Source organism: Rutidosis leptorrhynchoides, chromosome 8, assembly GCF_046630445.1.
Source record: "Rutidosis leptorrhynchoides isolate AG116_Rl617_1_P2 chromosome 8, CSIRO_AGI_Rlap_v1, whole genome shotgun sequence".
Lineage (NCBI taxonomy): Eukaryota > Viridiplantae > Streptophyta > Magnoliopsida > Asterales > Asteraceae > Rutidosis > Rutidosis leptorrhynchoides.
In genome coordinates, this window is record NC_092340.1 from 173,145,209 (window position 1) to 173,168,928 (window position 23,720).

The following is a 23,720-nucleotide window of genomic DNA, read 5'->3' on the forward strand; positions in this document are numbered from 1 at the left end:
TATATATATATTTAGTACATATAACATAACGAAAATTAATATCTATTATAACAAAATAAATATATGAAACACACACACACACACACACATATATATATATATATATATATATATATTATTAATAAAAAGTATATAACTAATAAATTTATATATATTGTTCAATTACAACTATGTATATTAATAAATATATAAATGATATAGGTTCGTGAATCCGAGGCCAACCCTGCATTGTTCAAAGTCGTCATATATATTTTTACTACAAAATACAGTATTGTGAGTTTCATTACTCCCTTTTTATATATATTTTTGGGACTGAGAATACATGCGCTGATTTTATTAATGTTTTACGAAATAGACACAAGTGATCAAAAACTACATTCTATGGCTGGATTATGAATATTAAATATCACCCCTTTATAGCTTGGTAACCTAATGATTAGGAAACGGGTATGGCCCCTAATCGACGCGAATCCTTAAGATAGATCTATGGACCTCGACAAGTCCCATCCGGGGTACGGATGCTTTAGTACTTCGAGACTATTATTATTAAGCAGATGAGAGGTTCTGTTTGGGGATATTCTATGCATTAAAGTTAAGTCAGTTATCAAGCGTTCACCATATGAATGAATTTAATTTGCGGGTTACGCGTGTTATTATGTACTCGGGTTACGTGTACAATTAAATATCTGAAATCTTGTGGTCTATTAAAATGATGAAAATGAATGATTATGATAAACTAATGAACTCACCAACCTTTTGGTTAACACTTTAAAGCATGTTTATTCTCAGGTATGAAAGAAATCTTCCGCTGTGCATTTTCTCATTTTAGAGATATTACTTGGAGTCATTCATGACATATTTCAAAAGACGTTGCATTCGAGTCGTTGAGTTCATCAAGATTATTATTAAGTCAATTATAGTTGGATATATTATGAAATGGTATGCATGCCATCAACTTTCAATGTAAAGAAAGTTTGTCTTTTAAAAACGAATACAATGTTTGTAAAATGTATCATATAGAGGTCAAGTACCTCGCGATGTAACCAAATGTAATGTATTCGTCCAGATGGATTAGGACGGGTCATGAAATTGTAGTCATTCTAGTCGGCGGCTTCATCTGAAATCTAAGATAAAACTCAGTTTATATCCAAATAACCACTATGAACGTTTAGACGAACAAAAACAAATAACTAGTAAAGATAAACATAATTATAGTATATGCAAATTTAAAAGTAAAAGTACCTTAAAGATGAAAAAGAACTTTAATTGAATTGAATATTGTTGAATAAAAACTTGGAAGAAAACCCTAAAATCTAAATAATTCATATTTAATTCGTGGCCAACCCTAAAACTGAAGGTATAATTTATAACTGAAAAATTCGACCTCTATTTATAGATTCAATTCGACCTCTAAATTATGTCAGCCGGTAGCTCTGATGAGTACAGCCGGAGGTTTTAAACCTAAATACTTCATCCGGACGTGTTTCTTTGGCATCAAGCAAGAGTTAACCTCTTTTAGCTTCCAGAGTCGACGACTCTAATGGATTTGGACAGAGGCTCCAAGTCTACAAGCCGATACGGATTTGGTTTCCTTAAATATTTTGACTAGGGCTTTAGGTACAAGAAACAGCTCATTATAGTCGGCGGCTTAAGCGTATCCAGCTGGCAGCTCTTTGTGATTTTAATGGATCTCCAAGTTCTTAGATTTCTGGCTTGATTCTAGAACATTCTGGAATATCCTGCTCCAGCCAGCGGCTGTGATCCCAGCAGGCGACTTCAGCTCAATTTTTGCTTCTTTCCTATTTTATTCCCGTTAAACACAATTTCTAAACAAATACATCAAAAATACATTTTTATATGAAATATAAACTTTTGGTTATAAATGTGCGTAAAATGATGTTTAAATACCAAGATAACGCTTTAAAATGTTTTATAAAATATATATAATTTAAGCTTTATCAAATTTCCCACACTTCAACTTTTACTTGTCCTCAAGTAAACAAAACATTATTTTACATCAAAAGATGTTTATGATAATTCTTAGACTTTGATTAAGAAGATTTCCTTTTTATTTCATTATACTTTTGGAGTGATCACAAATTTAACTTTTATTTTCACCTTAATAGTGTAACGAAAGAAATAATAATTTGAAAATTTTCTCGGAATGGGTTTAATCAAAGTTACTCATGAAAGGGATAAGAATTAATTTTGAAAGTGGTTAGAAATAATAAATCAATCTTACTATATAAGGTTTAGTATTCGTAACTTGACACCGATTCATCCAAAGATAAATCTTAAGTCTTAAGGTTAAATTGGAGCGTCAATTATAGCTAGAATTATATCTATGTTTGTGTATTTGTCCACTTTAACTTTCCCACTAGCCAAACCCATACCCTTTGTCTACATTAAAGTGCATAAGGACTAAGTTTAAGATTAATTTATTGAATGGTAGACTGCTTTGAGAATGTAGCATTTAAGCGTAATAAGAACGATCTTTATGCCTTCAGTGGTCCATCCTTTTTAAGGCATCTGTTTCACAAAATTTGCCATATTTTTATGATTAACTTACTTTAAGACAGTAACATCCTTTATCCATATAGCGAACTTTCAACCAACCAGATCCCAAACCAAAAAAAGGTTTTAGGTGTTTAGGTGATCTAGCACCCCATAGGATCTAGTTGCATGAATCTTAGAGACTACAACTTTAAGCTTAGATTTCAACATTTTTTTAGATTGTCTCATATATGAGTGTGTAATATTCTTCAAAGAATAGCTCTAAGTATCATGCTTTTAAAGATATGATCTTCAGGGAATGATCAACATAATATATAATGTGATGGATGAATATTATGATGGTGATTATTATTATTTATGCACTTTAAATATCAATGAGTAAATCGTGAATTCCAATGTTGAACCAAGGAACCACTTTGGGTTGAACTTAGTTAAAAAACCACAAACACTAAAATATAATAGCTAAATATAATCGAAAATCTAATTTAAACTAATTATTTCTTTGTAAAAATAAGTGTGTGAGCAAAAACTAAACAAGATAAAGTAAGATTAAAATTTAATATTAATAAACTAAAATATGATAGGAATTGGATTAAGTCTTCTAAAGGTAACTACTTGAAATTTTTGATATCCTACGTATTTCTTTATCATTACTTTGATTTAGGCTCCAAAAAGATAATGTTTAAACACAAGTTAATTCTTTAAACAAAGTCTTTTTCTATAAAGTGGATTTTTTTATTTTACTTAAGACATGAATTTATCCATTCTTTAAGTGTGTTTATTTCCAAACTTTTAATTGAGATTTTGAAAATCCATCTTGGTACTTCATTTTTAAGTGAATATTTCACTCCCCTCCTTACACTTAAGATTATGCAATGTCTTCATTTGCATAAAATCTTACTTATAAAACCCACCGAAAGACAAACTTATTAAATGGAGAAGAATGATACTACTTGAAATAGGATTGTTATAGGATTGTTGCAGACTTGTTGCTTTGAAGATATAAACTTAAGAGATGAACTCAATAAAATATTAAATAACACAATATGTAAAAACAAACCATAATTTTATTAATAATACTCAAAACAAAGAAACACATATTAATCAACATACTTGTATTGAACATAAACACATTACTTAAACACTTTAAAAAATATTCACAAAAACCAAACAAATGGATGGGTATTTTTGATTATAGATTCGGTTAAGCGACTCATCTTCCAACTTCTTTTTATTCCCCAACCTTAACATGCTCACCAACTGCACTCTCCTCTTCATCTTCCATTTTTAATTTAATTTCAATCATCTTGACCTCCCTCATCACCTTCAAAGTAGCCAAGTTACTTTTATGAGACTCTTTTTCACGTTCTATTTTCAACTCATAAATTTGTTTCTTTATGTGATGCCCCGTATAAAACCATCGTGTACGAATCATCAACAACAGGATCATTAAAAGGTTAAGTACTATATGCTGTAATAAAAGAAGTTGCATTCACGATAAAAAGATGACGTCATAACCGACGTGAAAAAGAACGTTTCAAAACAGTATGTAAGGTAGGCCACGAGATTTCAGTGCTACAAAGAGCATTTCAAAATAGTATGATAAAGTATATATTAACCGTGGGCACTTGGTAACTAACTTAACGTTTATACCCCCTGAAAGTACACTTGGCAAGTGCGTATGTTTACGAAGTATTAAACACTCGTTAAATGCTAGCGCTACTAGCCCGAGTGGGGATGTCAAACCCTATGGATCCATATCTAAGATTCGCGTTCACCGGTTCAAAAACCAATGACTAAACGTTACCGAGCTAAAGGGAATGTTTCTGCCATTATATAACCCACACATATATAAAGTTTAAGTACTCATGCCTAGTATGTAAAACATAAAATCCGCATGTATTCTCAGTTCCCAAAATAAGTTAAAGTAAAAAGGGAATGCTATAACTCACAATGATAATAGTAGCGGTAAGTATGACTCGGAAAGTAAGCAAGTAATGAAGGTTGTCCAAACGGGTCCTCAACCTAAGTCAAATAGTACTAAGTCAGTAAATCATCCGAATAGGTTTAAAAGTATGTAAATAAGGTCTTAAGGGTCATCATCATTCATCATCAAACAAAAGGTGTAAAGTAAGTTTCGTTCATGAAAAGAGTTTAAAACAAAGGCTGAGTTCGGTCAGTAACCACGGCCTCTATACCTACTGAAATAAGGTGAGACCAGTGGCCATGGCTCCATATATGAGTCCCTTAGTTGTGGTAAAAATTACAGAAGCAAACTCATCTTCGTTTGACTGTGGCGACGGTCTAAGTGCGAGTATGTCAGAATTTTCAGCACAACGTTAAATGGACATAGTGACGATCGGAGGGCCATAAATCCTAAACCGTAACTCGGATTAAGACGAGTCCTATATGAAAAGTTATCTACTCGAACAGAGTTATCTGAAAATCATCTTTACAGTAGCCCAGGTCGTACGGGTCAGACACAGAAACAGCAAAATAGTAGGGTCAGTAGGTTCCGGTGGTTCTTGGTGCTCGATGCTTATCATGGTTCTCATCCTTGATGCATATAGCTTCAAGTGTATAACTCGTTGATGTGTTTGCATCATTTTCACCAAGTTTTGACCATCATAACCCAAGTGTAAGACTAAGACATGAAGCACAACTCACTTAAGTGTTGCAAGTGTTTTGATGAACCAAAGTTACATCAAAGTCTTAGATCTAACACATAGATGAACTTTAAAACTAATAATAAGTTACAAACTTGAAAGTGAACTTATGAAATCAAGATCTTAAGTTGTAGAACATAGTTCTTAGTTTGATCTTGAAGATCCAAGACTCAAAAGTCTAGATCTAACATAAGTGTACAAAGTTATAATTAAAGAAAACTTACTTACATGTTCTTGAACCTTTAAAGTTAACTTTTAGTTCAAGATAGTATGAGATCATGACTAACTTGTAATACTTGACCATTTGAACCAACAAACATGAAATTAAAGTGCATAATACAAGAAATAAACTAAGTAAACAAGTAAATAATTCATGGGTTGTTCATACTTTAAAGATTTAAACCAAAGTTTGATCTTTAAGAAAGTAAACTTTAAAGTTTACTAACATGAATTACAAGTATGCTTTTTACAACCATGAATCTTACAATCTTTAAAACTTTAAAAGTAGAACATAAACTAGTAAGTTTATGTTCTTGAGTGTTCTTGTAAATACAAGATAAATGAAGAATGAAACTAAAGAGTTTGATTCTTGTAACTAGTAAAGAAAATAATAACAACAAAGTTCATGTAACTAAGTAACAACAACAACTAACAAGTATCAAGTAATTATACAACATCAAAGAACAAAGATGATGATGATAATGGGGTGTTGGGTTACGGTTTTAAGACAAAGAAAGGAAGGGAGAAAGTGTTCTTGCTACTTACAATTTGAGAGAAAAGTGAGAGAGAAATGAAATGCAAGTAGTGTGTGTTTTGGAAATGAGAGAATACAAGTGATGAAGTAATACAAAAATGAACCAAAAAGTACTCCCTCCAAGGCCATATTTCCTACGGTTTTCAGCAAAAAAAAAAAAAGGGAGAAATGTTCCTTGGTCACTTGCATGTAAAGCTTGAAAAAGTTGGTTAATGAGGTGGTTGTTCAAGGGAAAGAGTTGCAACTAGATTCCAATTGCTCTTAAACTAACTAGTTACAATTAAATGGATTACTTACATGAATGAATGGGCTAAGTAGTCCATTAAAGAAGTAGGGTGGGCTTCTAAAGTCCACTAATACTAATAAAGCCCAAGTCCAAGTATTTAACAACAAAATCCAAATAAAGCCCAAGTAATTAACTAATATCCATAGTTAATCAAAATGATTAATAAAACTTAATCATGAATGTAAATAATACTTGAAAATATTATTCATGAAAGTTTCGTGTGTCACAAAGACGTTTCGGGCATTTAAAGTCAAGTACGGGCAATCATGGCAACATGTAAATTTCATTTAATCACAAGTATTAATAATAATAATTATTAATAAATAAACGTTGGAAAATCCAGGGTCATTACATTACCCACCTGTTAAAGAAAATTTCGTCCCGAAATTTTAAGCTGAGGTAGATGGAGGAGTCGGGAAAAGGTGAGGATACTTCCGCATCATTTGATCCTCTCGTTCCCAAGTAAACTCAGGTCCTCGTTTGGCATTCCATCGTACTCGGACAATCGGAATCTTGTTGCGTTTCAAAGTTTTGACGTCACGGTCCATGATTTCAACAGGCTCTTCCACGAAGTGGAGTTTGTCGTCAATCGTAAGTTCTTCCAGTGGTCTTATAAGTTCGGGTGCAGCAAGACACTTCTTCAAGTTTGACACGTGGAAGGTAGGAAGAACTGAGCTCAATTGTACTGGTAGATCCAAACGGTAACAACGGGTCCAACACGTTCAAAGATTTCAAAAGGACTAATGTATCGCGGGTTTAACTTTCTGCGCTTCCCAAAACGAATCACACCTTTGCAAGGTGCTACCTTCAACATAACACGATCACCGACGTTGAATTCAAAGTCTTTATGTTTAAGATCAGCATAACTCTTTTGGCGATCACGGGCAGTCTTAAGTCTAGCTTGAATCTGAGCAATCTTCTCCGTGGTTTCGTGGATTACCTCGGGTCTGGTGATTTGATTTTCGGCTACTTCGGCCCAACAAATAGGAGATCGGCACTTGCGGCCATACAACGCTTCAAAAGGTGAAGCATTAATGCTCGAGTGATAACTGTTGTTGTACGAGAATTCGGCTAACGACAAATGCCTTTCCCAGGCATTTCCGAAACCAATGACACATGCACGCAACATGTCCTCCAAGGTCTGAATCATTCGTTCACTTTTCCCTTCAGTCTGAGGGTGATAAGCAGTACTTATGTCAAGACGAGTTCCCATGGCTTCTTGCAAAGAACGCCAGAATCTAGAAGCAAAACGGGGATCGCGGTCTGAGATGATCGATAAAGGTACACCATGACGAGATATAACCTCCTTGATGTATAGTTGAGCAAGTCTTTCCATTGTATCCATCTCCTTCATCGCTAGGAAGTGTGCAGATTTGGTAAGGCGGTCAACAATAACACAAATAGTATCGTATCCGCCCACCATCTTTGGTAGCTTGGTGATGAAATCCATCGTGATCCTTTCCCACTTCCATTGTGGGATTTCCGGCTGTTGAAGTAACCCAGAAGGTCTCTGATGCTCGGCTTTAACCTTCGAGCAAGTCAAACACTTACCAACATAAGTCGCAACATCCTTCTTAAGATTCGGCCACCAGTACTGTTCTTTAAGGTCGTGGTACATCTTGTCCACACCAGGGTGAATCGAATATCTCGATTTGTGTGGTTCATCAAGTATAAGGTTCCGTAGATCTCCATAAAGAGGTACCCAAATTCTTCCGGCATAACATCGGAGTCCAGTCTCCCTAACCTCGAATCGAGCGAAAAGTATGTTCAAATGTTCATGAGATATATTCTCCTTCTTGAGAGCCTCATCTTGGGCTGTTGAGGTTCGAATGGATGGTGATGTTCAGAGTCCTAACACGAAGAGGTGTCGTCCTCTCCTTTCAACTTAAAGCGTCAGCTACAACATTGGCCTTGCCAGGATGATAACGTAGTTCACAATCGTAGTCATTGAGTGTCTCGATCCATCGACGCTGTCTCATATTCAGTTGCTTCTGATCGAAGATGTGCTGGAGACTCTTGTGATCGGTGAAAATAGTGCTCTTAGTCCCATACAAATAGTGTCTCCACAATTTGAGCGCGAAGACAACGGCTCCAAGTTCGAGATTGTGAGTAGTGTAGTTCCGCTCGTGAATCTTCAATTGGCGAGAAGCATAGGCAATAACCTTTGAGCGTTGCATCCGTACACAACCAAAACCACTTTTCGATGCATCACAATAAACAACAAAGTCGTCACTGCCCTCAGGAAGTGATAGGATAGGTGTGGTGGTTAAATTCTTCTTCAAAGTTTGAAATGCTGATTCGTGTGCGGGTTCCCAAATGAACTTCTTGCCCTTGTGAGTCAGTGCGGTCAAAGGACGCGCAATCAGAGAAAATCCTTCAATGAACCTTCAGTAGTAACCGGCGAGACCAAAAAATTGGCGAATATGAGTCAGAGTAATGGGGATCTCCCACTTGCTGATAGCTTTAATCTTGGCGGGATCAACTTTGATACCCTGGTCACTCACAACGTGACCCAGAAATTGGACTTCCTTCAACCAAAATTCACACTTGGAGAATTTGGCATAAAGTTGCTCTTGTCTCAAGAGTTCAAGTACTAATCGGAGATGTTTCTCATGCTCTTCTTCGCTCTTAGAGTAGATGAGGATATCATCTATGAAGACGTTAACGAACTTATCCAAGTACGGCTTGCAGACACGATTCATGAGATCCATGAACATGGCAGGTGCATTGGTTAATCCGAATGGCATCACGAGAAACTCATAATGACCATAATGAGTTCTAATTGCAGTTTTCATCAAGTCACTTTCCTTCACCCTCAACTGGTGATAACCGGATCGTAAATCGATCTTTGAGTAAACGCTCGATCCTTGTAGTTGATCAAAAAGATCATCAATTCGTGGAAGAGGATACCGATTCTTGATAGTCAATTTGTTGAGCTCATGGTAGTCGATACACATACAGAAGGATCCATCCTTCTTCTTCACAAACAGAACAGGTGCGCCCCAAGGTGAGAAACTTGGTTGGATAAATCCTCGATCTAACAACTCTTGTAGTTGACTCTGTAATTCTTGCATATCGGAAGGTGCGAGTCTATAAGGTGCGCGAGCTACAGGTGCAGCTCCTGGTACTAAATCAATCTGAAACTCTACTGCTCTCTGCGGCGGTAATCCAGGCAATTCCTCTGGGAAGACATCGGAAAATTCGTTCACAATTCGAACGTCATTCACATTCTTCACCTCGGTTTCTACCGTTTTCACATGCGCTAGGACAGCAAGACGTCCCTTCTTCATGATCTTTTGCGCTTTCACGCAACTAATGAGGTTCAGCTTCGAGGTACATCTCTCTCCGTAGATGATCAGTGGTTCACCGTATCCTTGTGGTATACGAAGAGCTTTATCTCCACAGATAATATTGGCCCTTATCTTGCTCAACCAATCCATACCGACGATCACGTCAAAACTTCCCAATTTGATAGGTATCAAATCAATTTCGAAATCTGCACCAGCTATGTTGACTATAGCTCCACGACTAATATGGTCAACCTTTTCAAGTTTTCCATTGGCGACCTCGACAAGCATACTCTCTTTTAACGGGACTAATGACCAATTAATCTTATCGCAAAAATGTCTACATACATAACTTCTATCCATACCAGTATCAAACAAGACAGAAGCTAAAAGATTGTTGATTTTGAATATACCTGTCACCAAGTCGGGGTTTTCGCGTGCGTCCCTTGCATTAACATTGAAAGCTCTAGCGCGCGGTGGTCTGCCATCTTTTCACTTATTTGGACACGTATTTCTGAAATGGCCCGTCTGCCCGCATTCGTAACACTTCTTCAGCCCGTTGGTGTTCGGCTTCCCATTCAAAGTGGTGACCTTGCAGTCTTTTCCAACATGCCCAGACCGTTGGCACTTCTCGTAGACAACATTGCAATACCCAGTGTGGTGTTTGTAACACCTCTTGCATTGTGGTAAGGTTCCCTTGTAGTTCGGGTTGGAGTTGGTGTTGTTGTTGGGGTTGGGGTTTTCACCGTTGTTGTTTCCTCTGAAACCCTCATGTCGTTTCGCCGGGTTCTGATCATAGGTCCTTCCCCTGCTGTTTTTGTTGTTGTTGTTGTTGTTGTTGTTGTTGTTGTTGTTGTTGTTGTTGTTGTTGTTGTTGTGGTTATCCCATTTGCGCTTCTCACTAGTACCCGCGTCAGACTTAGTTTTCTCCGGTTCATAGATGGTTATTTGATTCATTAAAGTATGCGCCATACGCATCGCTTCCAGAACATTCGGTAGCTTGGACGAGGTGACGTTTCCCTTAATGGTCTTAGGAAGTCCCCAGAAGTACCTCTCCATACGCTTGAATTCTGGGGTGACCATTGTCGGACACATCAGGGCTAGTTCCAAAAATCTCCTGTTGTAACCATCAAGGTCATTTCCAACGGCCTTTAACTGCATGAATTCCATTTCCATCTTTTGGATTTCGGTTCTCGGACAATACTCCTCAATCATGGCACACTTAAATTCTTCCCATGGCGTAGCATACGCCTCATCAATTTCTTGTGCCTGTGCCATTTTGTTCCACCACGTGAGTGCGCCGTCAGATAGCGTGCAAGAAGCAAATTTGGTTTTGCTGTCCTCCGAACAGTTGCTAACTCGGAATACTGATTCAAGTTTCTCGAACCATCTGGTGAGACCAACCGGTCCCTCAGTGCCACTAAAGTTATGTGGTTTATAGCTCTGGAATTCCTGGTAAGTACACCCATTTTGAATGGGTTGAATAACCGGTAGTGGTGGCGGTGGCGGTGGAGCTTGGGGTTGCATTTCTTCAATGGCTGCGGCTACACGTTCTTGGATCATCTCTTCAATTTGAGCAGCAGTAGGTGTGGATCGACCGTTAGCCATGGTGTTCTAAATAAAAATTTTGACTCAAGTCAAAATCCAGCATTCAATTAGTAATAATACAGTATATAGTAACCAACATGGAATCAAAACATCACATGTTATTAAATAACGAATCTAGGTACAAATACCACAGAATCATCGTACAGTAATGTAAATAGAACATCGTGCAAGAATTAAATAACGCAAAGTTCCATTAATAATAATAAGTCTCATACATCTGAATAAGTCCGTACAATACATAAGTGAAACATAAAACTACAACTAGATTATATAATGAAATATAAATACAAAAGCCCTACGGTGAAGGTGGGTGAAGGATGTCCATAACATGGGCCATATGGTCCTCTAGCTCAGCAACTCAAGCTCAGAGGGTCTCCACCTCCCTTGTCAATTACTCGACAGTGGGAGATGGTGGGGCAGGTGGTGCTGGGGGTGCCGGTGGTGCCGGTGGTGTGGCTGGTGCCGGTGGTGCAGACATTACATAACGGGGTGCAGATGTTCCGGCTCCAGAAATAGTCAGTACGTAATGGGGTGCCTTACGCACTTGTGGGTCGGCAGGGTACGGCACAAGCCGCTTACGAGCAGTAACCCTACGACGTCGACCAAACGCGTCAGTGAAGGCTCGTCCTCCGTTGATCCCCGGAATGATGGTACCGTCGAAGAGATATCGCTTCTTCGGCGGGGTGGAGGGTGGCTGAATAGGTACATCAGCAGGGTCATCATCATCACTGGAGTCGTCTGAGGAGGTGTCGTCGGATGAAGCATCAGTGGATGACGGGTCGTCCGAATCATGTGGTGGCTGTACGGGTGGCTGAACTGGCCGTCCTTGAGCGGCCATCATCTGCTGGTAATGAGCGGGTCCGATCAGAATGAGACATCCATCAGGGGCGCGTCGGCACCATGGCGATACCAGTTACGGAAAGGACCTTCCCCGAACTCCGCGGGAATCACAATCTCACCGGAGCGGGGCTGTGATCCTGAGGGTCCGGGGGCAGATGGAGCTGGAATCTCCGAAGGGTCCTGGGCTCCGCTAGAAGTAACCACTGGGGCAGGCGCCTGGCTGCTAGTCCTGGAAGATGAAGCGCCGGGGTCACTCGTGGGTAGCGGGATCGGTGTGTCGGTAGCAGCAGCAGGTGGGGTGGTTGACGAGTCTGAACTGCCCAAAATGATAGGAGGTGGAGTATCCGATATCTGAACAAGGAAAAATAAATTTTTCCATGTCAGTAAGTCATAAAGCAAGCACGTATTAGGCCAACAGTTTAAATCATGTATAACAATAAGTAGCATGGCAATAATAACAAATCGTACAGATGTAGCATGCAATCGAAAGCAAGTAATATCATACAGTTGTGAAATCATGGAGTAGCATACGGCATGTAGCAGTAAAAGTAAGCAGCAGCATGCAGTAAGTTCAGCAGAAACACGTAAACTAGCAAGTTGTAGATTAGTCCTATTAGTGAATCCTACTCTGGTCGGTCTTAGACTCACTAATGCAACCTAATTCCCTACAACCAATGCTCTGATACCAAATGTGATGCCCCGTACAAAACCATCGTGTACGAATCATCAACAACAGGATCATTACAAGGTTAAGTACTATATGCTGTAATAAAAGAAGTTGCATTCACGATAAAAAAGATGACGTCATAACCGACGTCAATTGTTTTACACCAACAGTATGCTTATACGAATAGCAAGCATGAATAAATGTATGTGACCCTTAGGTCGTTACAAAACATAGTTTTAAATGTATTAAAGTTTGAATGCAAGATAAACAGTTCATGCGGTGATAACACTAGAGCAGCGGGTGTCTACGGCAAGACTAGCACGACAGCGGAAGCAAACAACCTTAAGCACCTGAGAAAAACATGCTTAAAAACGTCAACACAAAGGTTGGTGAGCTATAGTTTAAGTATAACAGTATGTAAGGTAGGCCACGAGATTTCAGTGCTACAAAGAGCGTTTCAAAACAGTATGATAAAGTATATGTTAACCGTGGGCACTTGGTAACTAACTTAACGTTTATACCCCCTGAAAGTACACTTGGCAAGTGTGTATGTTTATGAAGTATTAAACACTCGTTAAATGCTAGCGCTACTAGCCTGAGTGGGGATGTCAAACCCTATGGATCTATATCTAAGATTCGCGTTCACCGGTTCAAAAACCAATGACTAAACGTTACCGAGCTAAAGGGAATGTTTCTGCCGTTATATAACCCACACATATATAAAGTTTAAGTACTCATGCCTAGTATGTAAAACATAAAATCCGCATGTATTCTCAGTTCCCAAAATAAGTTAAAGTAAAAAGGGAATGCTATAACTCACAATGATAATAGTAGCGGTAAGTATGACTCGAAAGTAAGCAAGTAATGAAGGTTGTCCAAGCGGGTCCTCAACCTAAGTCAAATAGTACTAAGTCAGTAAATCATCCGAATAGGTTTAAAAGTATGTAAATAAGGTCTTAAGGGTCATCATCATTCATCATCAAACAAAAGGTGTAAAGTAAGTTTCGTTCATGAAAAGAGTTTAAAACAAAGGCTGAGTTCAGTCAGTCACCAAGGCTTCTATACCTACTGAAATAAAGTGAGACCAGTGGCCATGGCTCCGTATATGAGTCCCTTAGTTGTGGTAAAAATTACAGAAGCAAACTCATCTTCGTTTGACCGCTGCGACGGTCTAAGTGCGAGTAGGTCAGAATTTTCAGCACAACGTTAAATGGACATAGTGACGATCGGAGGGCCATTAATCCTAAACCGTAACTCGGATTTAGACGAGTCCTATATGAAAAGTTATCTAATCGAACAGAGTTATCTGAAAATCATATTTATAGTAGCCCAGGTCGTACAGGTCAGACACAGAAACAGTAAAATAGTAGGGTCAGTAGGTTCCGGTGGTTCTTGGTGCTCGATGCTTATAATGGTTCTCATCCTTGATGCATATAGCTTCAAGTGTACAACTCGTTGATGTGTTTCCATCATTTTCACAAAGGTTTGACCATCATAACCCAAGTGTAAGTCTATGACATGAATCACAACTCACTTAAGTGTTGCAAGTGTTTTGATGAACCAAAGTTACATCAAAGTCTTAGATCTAACACATACATGAACTTTAAAACTAATAATAAGTTACAAACTTGAAAGTGAACTTATGAAATCAAGATCTTAAGTTGTAGAACATAGTTCTTAGTTTGATCTTGAAGATCCAAGACTCAAAAGTCTAGATCTAACATAAGTGTACAAAGTTATAATTAAAGAAAACTTACTTACATGTTCTTGAACCTTTAAAGTTAACTTTTAGTTCAAGATAGTATGAGATCAAGACTAACTTGTAATACTTGACCATTTGAACCAACAAACATGAAATTAAAGTGCATAATACAAGAAATAAACTAAGTAAACAAGTAAATAATTCATGGGTTGTTCATACTTTAAAGATTCAAACCAAAGTTTGATCTTTAAGAAAGTAAACTTTAAAGTTTACTAACATGAATTACAAGTATGCTTTTTACAACCATGAATCTTACAATCTTTAAAACTTTAAAAGTAGAACATAAACTAGTAAGTTTATGTTCTTGAGGGTTCTTGTAAATACAAGATAAATGAAGAATGAAACTAAAGAGTTTGATTCTTGTAACTAGTAAAGAAAATAATAACAACAAAGTTCATGTAACTAAGTAACAACAACAACTAACAAGTATCAAGTAATTATACAACATCAAAGAACAAAGATGATGATGATGATAATGGGGTGTTGGGTTACGGTTTTAAGACAAAGAAAGGAAGGGAGAAAGTGTTCTTGCTACTTACAATTTGAGAGAAAAGTGAGAGAGAAATGAAATGCAAGTAGTGTGTGTTTTGGAAATGAGAGAATACAAGTGATGAAGTAATACAAAAATGAACCAAAAAGAACTCCCTCCAAGACCATATGGCCTACGGTTTTCAGCAGAAAAAAAGGGGGAGAAATGTTCCTTGGTCACTTGCATGTAAAGCTTGAAAAAGTTGGTTAATGAGGTGGTTGTTCATGGGAAATAGTTGCAACTAGATTCCAATTGCTCTTAAACTAACTAGTTACAATTAAATGGATTACTTACATGAATAAATGGGCTAAGTAGTCCATTAAAGAAGTAGGGTGGGCTTCTAAAGTCCACTAATACTAATAAAGCCCAAGTCCAAGTATTTAACAACAAAATCCAAATAAAGCCCAAGTAATTAACTAATATCCATAGTTAATCAAAATGATTAATAAAACTTAATCATGAATGTAAATAATACTTGAAAATATTATTCGTGAAAGTTTCGTGTGTCACAAAGACGTTTCAGGCATTTAAAGTCAAGTACGGGTAATCATGGTAACATGTAAATGTAATAACATACATTCGGTTAATCACAAGTATTAATAATAATAATTATTAATAAATAAACGTTGGAAAATCCCGGGTCGTTACACCTTATGTCCTCACTAACCTTATATTGTTCTTTAATGAACTCTTACAAAACTTCTTCCACAGTAATTTCCCTCTTTCTCAAATAATCGATAGAATTAACATCTTCATGACCTTCATCCCCACGCTTATCTTGAAGCATATTCACGTGCTCCTTATGCAATTCTTTCTTTGGCACAATTGGAATAGTCTTACCATAGTTTCCTTGAAGAATTCCAAGAGTGTTATCATGGTAATCCATAGTGGCACGAGCAGTTAATAGGAAAGGTGTTCCTAGAATCAAGGGAGTGGATCTTCATTCATGTCCATTACTACAAAGTTAATGAGAAAACTAGCAAACCCCACCTTCACTTCGATATTCTTAGCAATTCCTATGGGATGGTGTAACTTATTATCAGCAAAAGAGACAATAGCATTAATCGGTTCAAGTGGTGGCAAACTAAACTATTGTATGTTTTAAATTACATCAAATTAACACTTGAGCCATTATCAACTAGAGAGTGAATAGGAATCGTGTAATACCCCGTCAGAATCCACTAACGATGTATTAACTTCGATCCCACAGTTTAACGGTCACGCCCTCTAAGCATGTCTGTTCTGTTGTGATGAAGCTATGTCAATACTATATACAGTTATGCTCAAAACTTCTAAATCCAAATGATTTGGTTCAAATGGAACATGATATTGTAAAAATCCTTCATGATTTAGAAAGGATTTTTCCACCATCATTCTTTGACGTAATGGTTCATCTTTTGGTTCACCTTGCTTCAGAGGCCAAATTAGGAGGACCGGTTCAATATCGTTTATCCAGTTGAGAGATGTGCATTTCTATTTTAGTAAATACTTATTTTATTTAGTTATATTTAATTGTACATTATCTTGTGTCTTTTGATCACTCAGATATTTAGCTACATTAAAATCTTACGTCCGAAATAAGAGTAAACCCGAGGGTTCAATTGCAGAAAGGGTATTTAGCTGATGAGTGTTTGTCATTTTGCTCACAGTACCTATAGAGTGATGTTGAAACTGTACATAATAAGAAAGGTCAAAATTATCAGGTTGATGGTAATGAAGATGAAGATGTTTTACCGATCTTTAGTATGTCAGGTCGCCCCATTGGTGCTTAACACATGGAAACAGTTGACCAAGACAATTTCGCTATAGCACATTCTTGTGTATTGTTCAATTGCAGTGAAATTGAATTTTTAAGAACGTAAGTGTTTTTATTTTAACTTGTGACTTTAATTAACTATATATCTTACCTTCTGCAATTGCGGTAATTATCAATTTGTTTTTTTGACATTGTAGAGAACATCTGGAAGTTGCTCGCACTCATCAGGGTAAATGGAAAAGACGTGAGCGTGATATACACAATTGCATATTGATAATTTTGCATCATGGTTTCATGAACAAGTAAGCATATTCATGTGTTTTTTTTTAATTCTGTTTCTTTTAACAGCTGCGATGGGTGATTTTTTTAGAGATTAAGAGATAATAGTAAATATTTGTCTTATAAAATCAATTTGTTTATCTGCTACCATTTCAGGCTAAGGCTGTACATGCTATAGGGGATAATAGAATCACTGCAGATATAAGGAAATTGGCAAGTGGTCCAGATGAGATGGTGAAGAAATATAACAGATATGTCATAAATGGTTATTGGTTTCACAACAAACATCTAGAAAAGAATAGGAGAACACAAAACAGTGGAGTCATGCTTGCGGCCATTACAAATAGCTTCGCGAGTGCTAGAGATAACAATCCTATCGTGGGAGATGTAACATACTACGGTGTCATAAATTTTATCGTTGAGTTGCAGTATGCGGTTGAAAGGTCAGTTGTGTTGTTCCATTGTGATTGGATCCAGAGTGGATCAAGTATAAAAGTTGATGAGAATGGGTATACGACAGTCAATTTTGACCGTTTGAGGACTCCTAAAGAGCCATTTATCCTAGCTTCTCAAGCACAACAAGTATTTTATGTTACAGATTGTGTTCACAAAGGATTGAAATTTGTGATCAAGGCAACACCTAGAGATTCTTTCGACATGGATGAACAAACGTGTATCGAAGATGTAGATGAACATTTACAGAGTGACATACCTATGGGCCCTCAAGTTAATGAAATTTTAAATATTGATTTGGTCAGAACAGATATGGAAGGGACTGTTATTGAAAATACAGAAGTAGATGTTGAAGTTGAGTCATGATTCAAGATAGGTAGATGTAAACTGAAATGTCCCGTTCTTATTGATTAAAAACGTTCCATATTAATTGATTTCGTTTCGAGGTTTTGACCTCTATATGAGACGTTTTTCAAAGACTGCATTCATTTTAAAACAAACCATAACCTTTATTTCATCAATAAAGGTTTAAAAAGCTTTACGTAGATTATCAAATAATGATAATCTAAAATATCCTGTTTACACACGACCATTACATAATGGTTTACATTACAAATATGTTACAACAAAATAAGTTTCTTGAATGCAGTTTTTACACAATATCATATAAGCATGGACTCCAAATCTCGTCCTTATTTAAGTATGCGACAGCGGAAGCTCTTAATAATCACCTGAGAATAAACATGCTTAAAACGTCAACAAAAAATGTTGGTGAGTTATAGGTTTAACCTATATATATCAAATCATAATAATAGACCACACGATTTCATATTTCAATACACATCCCATACATAGAGATAAAAATCATTCATATGGTGAACACCTGGTAACCGACATTAACAAGATGCATATATAAGAAAATCCCCATCATTCCGGGACACCCTTCGGATATGATATAAATTTCGAAGTACTAAAGCATCCGGTACTTTGGATGGGGTTTGTTAGGCCCAATAGATCTATCTTTAGGATTCGCGTCAATTAGGGTGTCTGTTCCCTAATTCTTAGATTACCAGACATAATAAAAAGGGGCATATTCGATTTCGATAATTCAACCATAGAATGTAGTTTCACGTACTTGTGTCTATTTTGTAAATCATTTATAAAACCTGCATGTATTCTCATCCCAAAAATATTAGATTTTAAAAGTGGGACTATAACTCACTTTCACAGATTTTTACTTCGTCGGGAAGTAAGACTTGGCCATTGGTTGATTCACGAACCTATAACAATATATACATATATATCAAAGTATGTTCAAAATATATTTACAACACTTTTAATATATTTTGATGTTTTAAGTTTATTAAGTCAGCTGTCCTCGTTAGTAACCTACAACTAGTTGTCCACAGTTAGATGTACAGAAATAAATCGATAAATATTATCTTGAATCAATCCACGACCCAGTGTATACGTATCTCAGTATTGATCACAACTCAAACTATATATATTTTGGAATCAACCTCAACCCTGTATAGCTAACTCCAACATTCACATATAGAGTGTCTATGGTTGTTCCGAAATATATATAGATGTGTCGACATGATAGGTCGAAACATTGTTTACATGTCTATGGTATCTCAAGATTACATAATATACAATACAAGTTGTTTAAGTTATGGTTGGAATAGATTTGTTACCAATTTTCACGTAGCTAAAATGAAAAAAATTATCCAATATTGTTTTACCCATAACTTCTTCATTTTAAATCCGTTTTGAGTGAATCAAATTGCTATGGTTTCATATTGAACTCTATTTTATGAATCGAAACAGAAAAAGTATAGGTTTATAGTCAGAAAAATAAGTTACAAGTCGTTTTTGTAAAGGTAGTCATTTCAGTCGAAAGAACGACGTCTAGATGACCATTTTAGAAAATATACTTTCACTTTGAGTTTAATCATAATTTTTGGATATAGTTTCATGTTCATAATAAAAATCATTTTCTCAGAATAAAAACTTTTAAATCAAAGTTTATCATAGTTTTTAATTAACTAACCCAAAACAGCCCGCGGTGTTACTACGACGGCGTAAATCCGGTTTTACGGTGGTTTTCGTGTTTTCAGGTTTTAAATCATTAAGTTAGCATATCATATAGATATAGAACATGTGTTTAGTTGATTTTAAAAGTCAAGTTAGAAGGATTAACTTTTGTTTGCGAACAAGTTTAGAATTAACTAAACTATGTTCTAGTGATTACAAGTTTAAACCTTCGAATAAGATAGCTTTATATGTATGAATCGAATGATGTTATGAACATAATTACTACCTTAAGTTCCTTGAAGATAGAACTTGAGAGAGATCAATTAGATGAAGAAAATTGAAGAATGATAGTGTTTGTAGGTGTTTTTGGTCGTTGGTGTATGGATTAGATATAAAGGATATGTAATTTTGTTTTCATGTAAATAAGTCATGAATGATTACTCATATTTTTGTAATTTTATGAGATATTTCATGCTAGTTGCCAAATGATGGTTCCCACATGTGTTAGGTAACTCACATGGGCTGATAAGAGCTGATCATTAGAGTGTATATACCAATATTACATACATCTAAAAGCTGTGTATTGTACGAGTACGAATACGGGTGCATACGAGTAGAATTGTTGATGAAACTGAACGAGGATGTAATTGTAAGCATTTTTGTTAAGTAGAAGTATTTTGATAAGTGTATTGAAGTCTTTCAAAAGTGTATAAATATATATTAAAACACTACATGTATATACATTTTAACTGAGTCGTTAAGTCATCGTTAGTCGTTACATGTAAGTGTTGTTTTGAAACCTTTAGGTTAACGATCTTGTTAAATGTTGTTAACCCAATGTTTATAATATCAAATGAGATTTTAAATTATTATATTATCATGATATTATCATGTATGAATATCATTAAATGTCTTTACAACGATAATCGTTACATATATGTCTCGTTTAAAAATCATTAAGTTAGTAGTCTTGTTTTTACATATGTAGTTCATTGTTAATATACTTAATGATATGTTTACTTATCATAGTATCATGTTAACTATATATATATATATATCCATATATATGTCATCATATAGTTTTTACAAGTTTTAACGTTCGCGAATCACCGCTCAACTTGGGTGGTCAATTGTCTATATGAAACATATTTCAATTAATCAAGTCTTAACAAGTTTGATTGCTTAACATGTTGGAAACATTTAATCATGTAAATATCAATCTCAATTAATATATATAAACATGGAAAAGTTCGGGTCACTACAGTACCTACCCGTTAAATAAATTTCGTCCCGAAATTTTAAGCTGTTGAAGGTGTTGACGAATCTTCTGGAAATAGATGCGGGTATTTCTTCTTCATCTGATCTTCACGCTCCCTGGTGAACTCGGGTCCTCTACGAGCATTCCATCAAACCTTAACAATTGGTATCTTGTTTTGCTTAAGTCTTTTAACCTCACGATCCATTATTTCGACGGGTTCTTCGATGAATTGAAGTTTTTCGTTGATTTGGATTTCATCTAACGGAATAGTGAGATCTTCATTAGCAAAACTTTTCTTCAAATTCGAGACGTGGAAAGTGTTATGTACAGCCGCGAGTTGTTGAGGTAACTCAAGTCGGTAAGCTACTGGTCCGACACGATCAATAATCTTGAATGGTCCAATATACCTTGGATTTAATTTCCCTTGTTTACCAAATCGAACAACGCCTTTCCAAGGTGCAACTTTAAGCATGACCACCTCTCCAATTTCAAATTCTATATCTTTTCTTTTAATGTCAGTGTAGCTCTTTTGTCGACTTTGGGCGGTTTTCAACCGTTGTTGAATTTGGATGATATTCTCGGTAGTTTCTTGTATTATCTCTGGACCCGTAATCTGTCTATCCCCCACTTCACTCCAACAAATCAGAGACCTGCACTTTCTACCATAAAGTGCTTCAAACGGCGCCATCTCAATGCTTGAATGGTAGCTGTTGTTGTAGAAAAATTCTGCTAACGATAGATGTCGATCCCAACTGTTCCCGAAATCAATAACACATGCTCGTAACATGTCTTCAAGAGTTTGTATCGTCCTTTCGCTCTGCCCATCAGTTTGTGGATGATACGCAGTACTCATGTCTAGACGAGTTCCTAATGCTTGCTGTAATGTCTGCCAGAATCTTGAAATAAATCTGCCATCCCTATCAGAGATAATAGAGATTGGTATTCCATGTCTGGAGACGACTTCCTTCAAATACAGTCGTGCTAACTTCTCCATCTTGTCATCTTCTCTTATTGGCAGGAAGTGTGCTGATTTGGTGAGACGATCAACTATTACCCAAATTGTATCAAAACCACTTGCAGTCCTTGGCAATTTAGTGATGAAATCCATGGTAATGTTTTCCCATTTCCATTCCGGGATTTCGGGTTGTTGAAGTAGACCTGATGGTTTCTGATGCTCAGCTTTGACCTTAGAACACGTCAAACATTCTCCTACGTATTTAGCAACATCGGCTTTCATACCCGGCCACCAAAAATGTTTCTTGAGATCCTTGTACATCTTCCCCATTCCAGGATGTATTGAGTATCTGGTTTTATGAGCTTCTCTAAGTACCATTTCTCTCATATCTCCAAATTTTGGTACCCAAATCCTTTCAGCCCTATACCGGGTTCCGTCTTCCCGAATATTAAGATGCTTCTCCGATCCTTTGGGTATTTCATCCTTTAAATTTCCCTCTTTTAAAACTCCTTGTTGCGCCTCCTTTATTTGAGTAGTAAGGTTAGTGTGAATCATTATATTCATAGATTTTACTCGAATGGGTTCTCTGACCTTCCTGCTCAAGGCGTCGACTACCACATTTGCCTTCCCTGGGTGATAACGAATCTCAAAGTCGTAATCATTCAACAATTCAATCTACCTACGCTGCCTCATATTCAGTTGTTTCTGATTAAATATGTGTTGAAGACTTTTGTGGTCGGTATATATAATACTTTTGACCCCATATAAGTAGTGCATCCAAGTCTTTAATGCAAAAACAACCGCGCCTAATTCCAAATCATGCGTCGTATAATTTTGTTCGTGAATCTTCAATTGTCTAGACGCATAAGCAATCACCTTCGTTTGTTGCATTAATACACAACCGAGACCTTGCTTTGATGCATCACAATAAATCACAAAATCATCATTCCCTTCAGGCAATGACAATATAGGTGCCGTAGTTAGCTTTTTCTTCAATAACTGAAACGCTTTCTCTTGTTCATCATTCCATTCAAATTTCTTCCCTTTATGCGTTAATGCAGTCAAGGGTTTTGCTATTCTGGAAAAGTCTTGGATGAACCTTCTGTAGTAACCAGCTAGTCCTAAAAACTGGCGTATGTGTTTTGGAGTTTTCGGGGTTTTCCACTTTTCAACAGTTTCTATCTTTGCCGGATCCACCTTAATACCTTCTTTGTTCACTATGTGACCGAGGAATTGAACTTCTTCCAACCAAAATGCACACTTTGAAAACTTTGCGTACAATTCTTCCTTTCTCAATACTTCTAACACCTTTCTCAAATGTTCACCGTGTTCTTGGTCATTCTTTGAGTAAATAAGTATGTCATCAATGAAAACAATGACAAACTTGTCAAGGTATGGTCCACACACTCGGTTCATAAGGTCCATGAACACAGCTGGTGCATTAGTTAAACCAAACGGCATGACCATAAACTCGTAATGACCGTAACGTGTTCTGAAAGCAGTCTTTGGAATATCATCTTCTTTCACCCGCATTTGATGATACCCGGAACGTAAGTCAATCTTTGAATAAACCGACGAGCCTTGTAGTTGATCAAATAAGTCGTCGATTCTCGGTAGTGGGTAGCGGTTCTTGATGGTAAGTTTGTTCAACTCTCGGTAGTCGATACACAACCTGAATGTACCATCTTTCTTCTTGACAAACAAAACAGGAGCTCCCCACGGTGATGTGCTTGGTCGAATGAAACCACGCTCTAAAAGTTCTTGTAATTGGCTTTGTAGTTCTTTCATCTCGCTGGGTACGAGTCTGTAAGGAGCACGAGCTATTGGTGCAGCTCCTGGTACAAGATCTATTTGAAATTCAACGGATCGATGTGGGGGTAATCCCGGTAATTCTTTCGGAAATACATCGGGAAATTCTTTTGCAATGGGAACATCATTGATGCTCTTTTCTTCAGTTTGTACTTTCTCAACGTGTGCTAGAATAGCATAGCAACCTTTTCTTATTAGTTTTTGTGCCTCCAAATTACTAATAAGATGTAGCTTCGTGTTGCCCTTTTCTCCGTACACCA